Source organism: Suricata suricatta, chromosome 16, assembly GCF_006229205.1.
Source record: "Suricata suricatta isolate VVHF042 chromosome 16, meerkat_22Aug2017_6uvM2_HiC, whole genome shotgun sequence".
Taxonomy (NCBI): Eukaryota; Metazoa; Chordata; class Mammalia; order Carnivora; family Herpestidae; genus Suricata; species Suricata suricatta.
In genome coordinates this window covers 6,621,719-6,628,916 of record NC_043715.1, presented here as the reverse complement: position 1 = coordinate 6,628,916, position 7,198 = coordinate 6,621,719, and positions in this window count along the sequence as shown.

Genomic DNA, 7,198 nt, shown 5'->3' with positions numbered 1-7,198 from the left:
GTGTGTGTGTGTGTGTGTGTAGCCCGGCCGGCGGGCATCCAGCCGCAGTGTGTGTGTGCGCGCGCGCGTGCAGCCGCAAAACGGGCCAGACCGGCCCGGGAGTCCCGGAGGGCAGAGCGGGAGCCAGCGCGCAGGAAGGCGCGGCAGGAAAACACCGTGTCACGCCGGACTGCCGGCCGGGCCATCGGACCCCTGCACCTCGGTAGTTGTCGCAACTTCGTGAGGCCCGGGCCGCCATCCCCAGCCTCTTGATGAGAAACAGGTTGCGCAGCCGGACGGGAGCTGGGATTTAAACCCCATCTCTTTGCTTCGAAAACCCGAGTTCGTTCCACCACACCCACAGTGCCAGCCTCCCTCGGGCCTCCGGGTTCTGCCCGGTGTTTAAAAGGGAGCTGCGCATTCGCCTCGAAGCACCGCCAGTTACAAGGTTCGCAGTGTTGCTAGAATCGGCTCGGCTCAGGGCTGAGACCGAAGGGGATTTCTGTAAGGGGGGGACCCGCATATTGACGTGACATAGTCTGAACATCCCCCCTCCGCCTTCTGTAAAATGGGGCAGCGGTTTTTTAACCTTTAGGGCACGTCTGCGGAAAGCTCACGGAAAATCCAGATGTCCGGCCTCACCGTAGGCCTTTTTCAAGTTACAGTCTCTCAGTCATTAGCGTAGCAAGTTTCCTTCCATCACCTCTCACTCCCTTCCTTCTATGCCAGCAACGACGGAATTCCCCAGTATGACAGTCAAAGCGAAGTTTGGGGACCATATAGCCTTTGATGGTCTGGATTCACTCAGGAGTAAGTTTGAATTCCCTCGCGGAGTGCCTGTCCCTGCCTGTCTTTCGGGGGAGGCCTCCTTGGAAACGTCCTTAGCATCGGGCCTCCGATGAGAATTGAATTAGGAGAAGGTTTGAGGTGAAGTCGCTAGTAGGACAGACGTGTGGCCCAGGAGAGGCAGTCCCAGTCTAGCGCCAGCGTTTTCCTGGGAAGATGGGGGAGCCCGGTCAGGAAAAGTGGGCGGACCCTGCAGGTCCTCTGAGTAGTTTTGGGGTTTCTTCCAGGACCCAAGTGTAGTAACTCTTCAGTGGGTGGTCTTCAGTCTGGTGTTTTCTCTTCCATACTAAATTTTACCGAAATCCTCCCTTTTCTTCATATTTTAACTTCAGCGGGTGAACTGTAAATTCGCAGGATTCTACGTCCTCTGAGCTCACACCCAACAGCCATCATCTGCCGTTGGTGTTGTATCGACAGCCAAGATGCGTTACATCTTGAGGCGCAAGTGAAGCCGCCGGTCTGACCAGGACCCTCCTGCGTTGGCCTGAGTGTCACTCCAGCCAGCACTTCTCAGCGGTTGTATCTTTTCCCGGGAGGTGCTGTCTGCAGCTCGACATCTCTCTGTGAAGCATCAAGATAGCCTTTACCCCCCAGGACCAGTTTGGTAGCGTGTAATAGGCTCACTTCTAATTCTGTTTTTAAAATAGGTGACATTTAGGAATTCTGGAGATACCAGCGCATATACAAAACATACAAACACAAACGTAATATACAACACACGTACAAATACTAAGTATAATAGCGTAAACAAGGAGGCGTATGCTTGAGGCAAATACCAACTTTGATAGTCAAATCTTGACTTGCATTTTCCCAGCAGCCATGTCTCCCCTTGCTGCTTCTGCTGTGTGAAGCCATTCTCCCCCTTCCAAGGCATTTTTCAGGGGTCTCTTGTCTGAAGACAGCACACTGAACTCAAGATCCCTTTCTAGACTAAAAACGTTGGAGAGAAAAACGGACTCTCCTGAGTTTTCCTTCGCAGGTCACAAGGGACACCTGTTTCCATAGCATTAAAGAAACCTCACCCAGAGCCATTGTTTTTCCCCCCTCCCTCTACAGAGAGGCTCATTCTCCCGCCATGTTGTGCCCTTCTAACCGTAGCGCCCAGCGACCCCCGAGCATCTGCCGTACTGGGGGGAAGGGGCTAGTTTACCCTCGTGAAGGTGACGCGCACGACAAAACAGCCACGTCTGTGCAGTGGGGCCCCAGTGTGGTGAATCTTCCCATCACTGCGTCCTGAGTCCGAGATGGCTCTGGAGTTCAAACGTCCCTCTTGACACTTGTTGTTAAAGTATTAGAAGGAGGGAGGCGGGGGAGGCCTGGGGGTGCGAGCTGAGGCAGATCCCTGTGGTTTTGAAAGCCCTTTGGAGAGACTCCAGCATCAGTCCAGTGTGTGCCTACTTTCTGCCCTGAAGGTGGTCTGAGGGTATCTGCTTGGTGGATTTGCACACTATTCCGTGGAAAGTCGCCTTCACGTTCTCTTGGTTACAGCTACTTGCAGAATTCTCGTCCTTTCCAGGGCACCCTGGTGGCTCAGTTGGTTGAGCGTCTGGCTTCAGCTCAGGTCATGATCTCACGGTTCGTGGGTTCGAGCCCCGCGTCGGGCTCTGTGCTGACAGCTCAGAGCCTGGAGCCTGTTTCGGATTCTGTGTCTCCCTCTCTCTCTGACCCTCCCCTGCTCACACTTTTTCTCTCTGTCTCTCAAAAATAAATAAACAGAAAAAAAAATTTTTTTAATAAAAAAAAAAAATTCTAGGCGTTTCCTAGGGTTTCTTTTTTCTAGATTTTGATAATCTTTTATTCCCTTCCCTGCCCTTTGCTCTGTGGTTCTTAACTTATTCTGGAATTTCTTCACAAGACACCCTGTGCACAACCAAATACTCCCTTCTTAAGGGAAAGGATTTACAAGCCCTTCTGGAGGGTGATGGGTGAGGGTGGGGATTGAACTGTCGGATGTAAGGCCGTGCTTTTTGGTTTTATGTGGGTTCTTCTGCTATGTCTGTATTGCGTGTGCCGTAAGGAAATTGGAACCACCCCGTCCAGCCCCGCCTGCAGAGGTGTCCCTGGGGAAGTGAAAGCTAGGGATTGAGGGAAGGAAGAGTAGTAAATGGGCGTTTCTCAACTGTGAGCGATTCCTCTATTCCTTGTGTTTGGAAGCAGCCGAGGGGACCGGAGGGCCCATGAGGAGCGTCTTGCAGCGTTCGTATTTTTAAAGCATGGCCTAAAGGAGTTTGTGTTATGGTCAGTACAAGGTTTGCTGTTAATGATTTGCCAGGAAGGCTTGTTTGTCTAAGCAAAAGAAAAGAAAGGTTGCAGGTTGCTCTGTAGACCGTACTGTACGGAGACTTGCAACTGCAGATTTACAGTAAGTAAGAGGACAAGGCAGCAAACTAATGGTCTCCGTGGAGGCTTTCCGCGAAGGCGCCAGGCCCTGGAGCAGGTACAGTGCTCCCCCCCCAGGTTTTACCTCTGTTCTTACAGTCGTTTCCTTGTATCCTTTCTCCTGAAAGTGTGTCCTTCCTCCCGCTTTTCTCTTCTGTTTGTTTGCTTTTTTCATCTTATTTTTTGATGATTTCATCGCAAAGGTTTTTTCAAATTCTTTTACCTAAAGTGTTTCATAAAAATTTTTGAAAACTTTTTTTGGTCTTTTTATTTTCAAATACTTTGTAACACGTACCCAAGAAAGGAACACAAGAAAGTAAGTTCTGGTGAATTTTGTTCTTGAACACATATAGAGAATGCCTGTGCAGAACTTCACTTTGTCACCGCAGGCCACGTGGTGGGATTGTGCCCTTGGCAATTCTCTCCCCGTTCTCCTCGCAGCCGTCGTGCCCTTTGAGCTTTCTGTCTCTGGCAGGAATGGAAAGAAGGCCCAGGACATGGGGTGGAGAGCCGATGATGGGGAGGCCTGAGGGGTTGGCCCTCAGAAAGCAGGAAAGTGAACAGTGTCAAGTTATTGTGCCTGTGATAAACCAGCAAGGGCGTCGTGGATACCCTGGTGTGGCCCTCTGTAGCGTGTCGTCCTGGGGCATGGTACAGGTTTGGCTTAGATGGCCCCTCCGACAGAATCGGTATAACGCTCCAGGTTTTTATTGACCATTCACTCTGTTCAAAACATTCTCAAATGCAACAGAACATACACAAACATTCCTCCCCTGGAAAAGTTCGGGGGATTTTACAGGTAGATAAAACAGGTAAATCGCAGAAAGAGGTAAATAACAGAAGAGAAAGGTAATATGAAGCTATATAGTAAGGGACTTCGGATGTCTCAAGCTAGAGAAATTTGGACTCGGGAAGATTTGAGTGTTGCTAGAAATGTTTGAGTGAGGTAATGACTTGCTGCCTAGGCGCCCTTAGCCCCCGTGTTAGCAAATTAAAAGCCACGTAGTAGGGCACCTGGACGGCTCCATTGGTTGAGCATCTGATTCTTGACTTCGGCTCAGGTCACCATCCCAGGGTGGGGGGATCGAGCCTCACGGTGAGCGAGCACGGAGCCGGCGTAAGATTCTCTCTCTCTTACCCTCTGCCCCTGTCTCCCACCCACTCACTCTGTCTAAAATAAATGAACTTTAAAAGGAGGAGAGATAGTCTTGGGTAAGTGTGGCACAGAGATTTTTAGGGCAGTGAAAATACCCTGTGATAGCATAACAGTGGATATACGTCGTCACACGTTTGTCAGAAGCCGTAGAAGGTGCAACAGCGCGAACAAACCCTAATATATGCTCCGCCAGGTAGGTGATAATGGTAGGTCCGCGTAGGTTTCTTGATGGTGACAAATGTACCACTCCGATGGGGGTGACGGTTAGTAGTGGAGCAGGCTGTACGTGTTTGGGGAGGGAGAGGGGTGTGAAAACTCACAGTACTTTCTACTCAGCTTTGCTGTGAACCTGAAACTTTTCCAAAAACTAAAGGTCATTAATTTTTTAAAAAGTGAAGAGGTATATGAGAACATGATTGGGAACTTGAAAAGGGATAATGAAAGGAGCACTACGCAGAGTTGAGGATGTCTTAGAAGTGAGCATGAATTTTCTGGTGACTGCGGCAGTTCTGTGGGACGTTTGACAGCCTGCAGTAGAAAGGGGCAGCGTCCCTGGCGTGTCACCAGGAGGAATTCGATGACGGTCAGGTGGATGAAGGATTTTTGAGTCTTCTTAATATCCTCCTCACATTTCATTCTCTTTTGCTGATAACACTAGATGTTAAAAAAAAATACAAGTTTAATTGAAAGTATTTAATTAAAAAAGCAAAACAAAACGCTAGATGAATTGGTGCATAGGATGAGTTTGGTGACAAGAGATGACATCAGTTGTCATTAAAGCTGCCAGATGCCCGTGTTTGAACAGAAGAGCCTTTCAGTCATTCCGTCACAAGGACAGTATTTCATGTAAGTGCTGGTTTAGATCAGGCCACTGGCATTGCGTGGGTTGGCAGAAAGCGGAAGAAGACACAGCTCTCAACAGCAAAGAACTCAGCAATAATAACCAATTGGTCATGTGATAAGCACTGTCCTAAACCCTGTTATGTCCACTTTACAGATAAGGAAACCAAGGAAATCTTCATTTTCTCAAGGTCACAGGAAAGTGTCAAGGCAGAGAATTCAAACCAAGGCAGTCAGTGTTCCAGAACCGGGGGGTGGCTTAACTACTACACCGCAGGTTCTTAGGCTCGGTTGCACTTTGGGATCATATGGGAAGATTTAAAAGCCAAATGTGGGTGCCTGGGTGGCTGGGTGGCTCAGTCAGTTGAGCATTCGACCTTTCGGCTCAGGTCACGATCCCAGGGTTGTAGAATCAAGCCCCACATCGGGCTCCATGCCCGATGCTTCAGTTCTGTCTTTCCCTCCACCCCCCACCCCACTTGCATGCACACAGGCTGTCTCTCTCTCATGAATGAATGAATATGAATGAATGAATGAATAGAATTAAAACATATATATGGATATATATATATATGTATATGTATAAAATGTATCTCTAATCTGCACCTCAAACTAATTATATCAGAATACCTGGAGTTGGACCCAGGCAGAAATGTGTTTTAAGTGTCTCATGATTCTTCAAAGGCCCCCAGGGTTGTAAACCTGTCCTACACTGAACTGCCGTTTTAAAAATGCCCTGCATTCAGCATGCAGTTGCTCTCTTTAAGCATTAAGGCAAAAGGAGGAGGTGTACAAAATAGTTTCTGCCCTTAAGAAATTTAGTTGGGGAGGGACTCCTGGGTCACAAGGTCTGTTAAGCATCCCAACTGTTTATCTCAGCTCAAGTCACAGTCTCACTGTTGGTGAGTTTGAGCCCTGAGTTGGACTCTGCACCTACAGTGTGGAGCCTGCTTGGGATTCTCCCTCTCCCTCTTCCTCTCTCTCTCTGCCCCTCCCCTTCTAAAAAAAAAAAAAAAGAAGAAATTTAGTTAGGGAGACAGAACTCTAAAAGAAAATGATGGTATTTAAGTTAGTTACTATTTTGGAATTCAAACAAGACATAGGTCCCTAGATCTGGGTGGTAAACGGAACAAGGGAATATTGATTATTGAGAATGTGATCTGGCCTTGGCTTTATGCTAATCCAATACAAGGTAAAAATGAATACTGTTGAATCCCCTGTCCAAGGCCATGCCCCTAATTGGTAGTAGAAGTGGTTTACGGTCTTTCAGTGCCAAATGTTTTTTCTGCCTCAGGGCAGCCAGGGGGATAGAGGACAAATTGGGCCTTCCTAGAAAGTGCAGTGGAAATGAGAGTATGAGACTGAGTAGGCTGGTGTACGAAAAGGGAACAGAAAAAGATGCGGCTGTAACTGGAGATGGGAGGTGTAACACGCCTAAGTTTTTGGGATATCAGATCTGTTACAACATTAGAAAAGGAAGGAAAACTAAGGGACCATTTAAATAACCCAGATGAATAGGAGTATCTAGACAGTGCGGTAGCATGATGACAGGATGGACCAGTGTGGAAGACGTGGAGAACTAATGGAATATAAAATGGAAAGATAAAGTATGTTACTGATAAATAAAACAAGAATAGCTTTTGTCCCCCTGTAAATGAGTGGACACAGACTCAACAGGATCAACATGCTCCTCTTGCGATCCACTGGGAAGGCAAAGAGAAGGAGTCTTAGTCCCATGGATATCCATGCCTCCCTTCTCCAGAAATCCGGACGGGAGAGAAGGAAGCGGACACGTTCTGCAAGAAACGAGTCCTTTCTCATCAGCACGCTAGATAACCAGAGTATCCGCCTGCTGCCACAGCTTGTGAGGCCTGAGTGAGTGTGGACTTCAGCCACCTCCGCTCTGACCTCAGTCTGAGTGATTAAGTTCTTCCTTCCTGCTTATCTCTCCATCCTGGCAAGAGACCCAGGCCCCAAGACGGGGCCCAAGCAACAGGG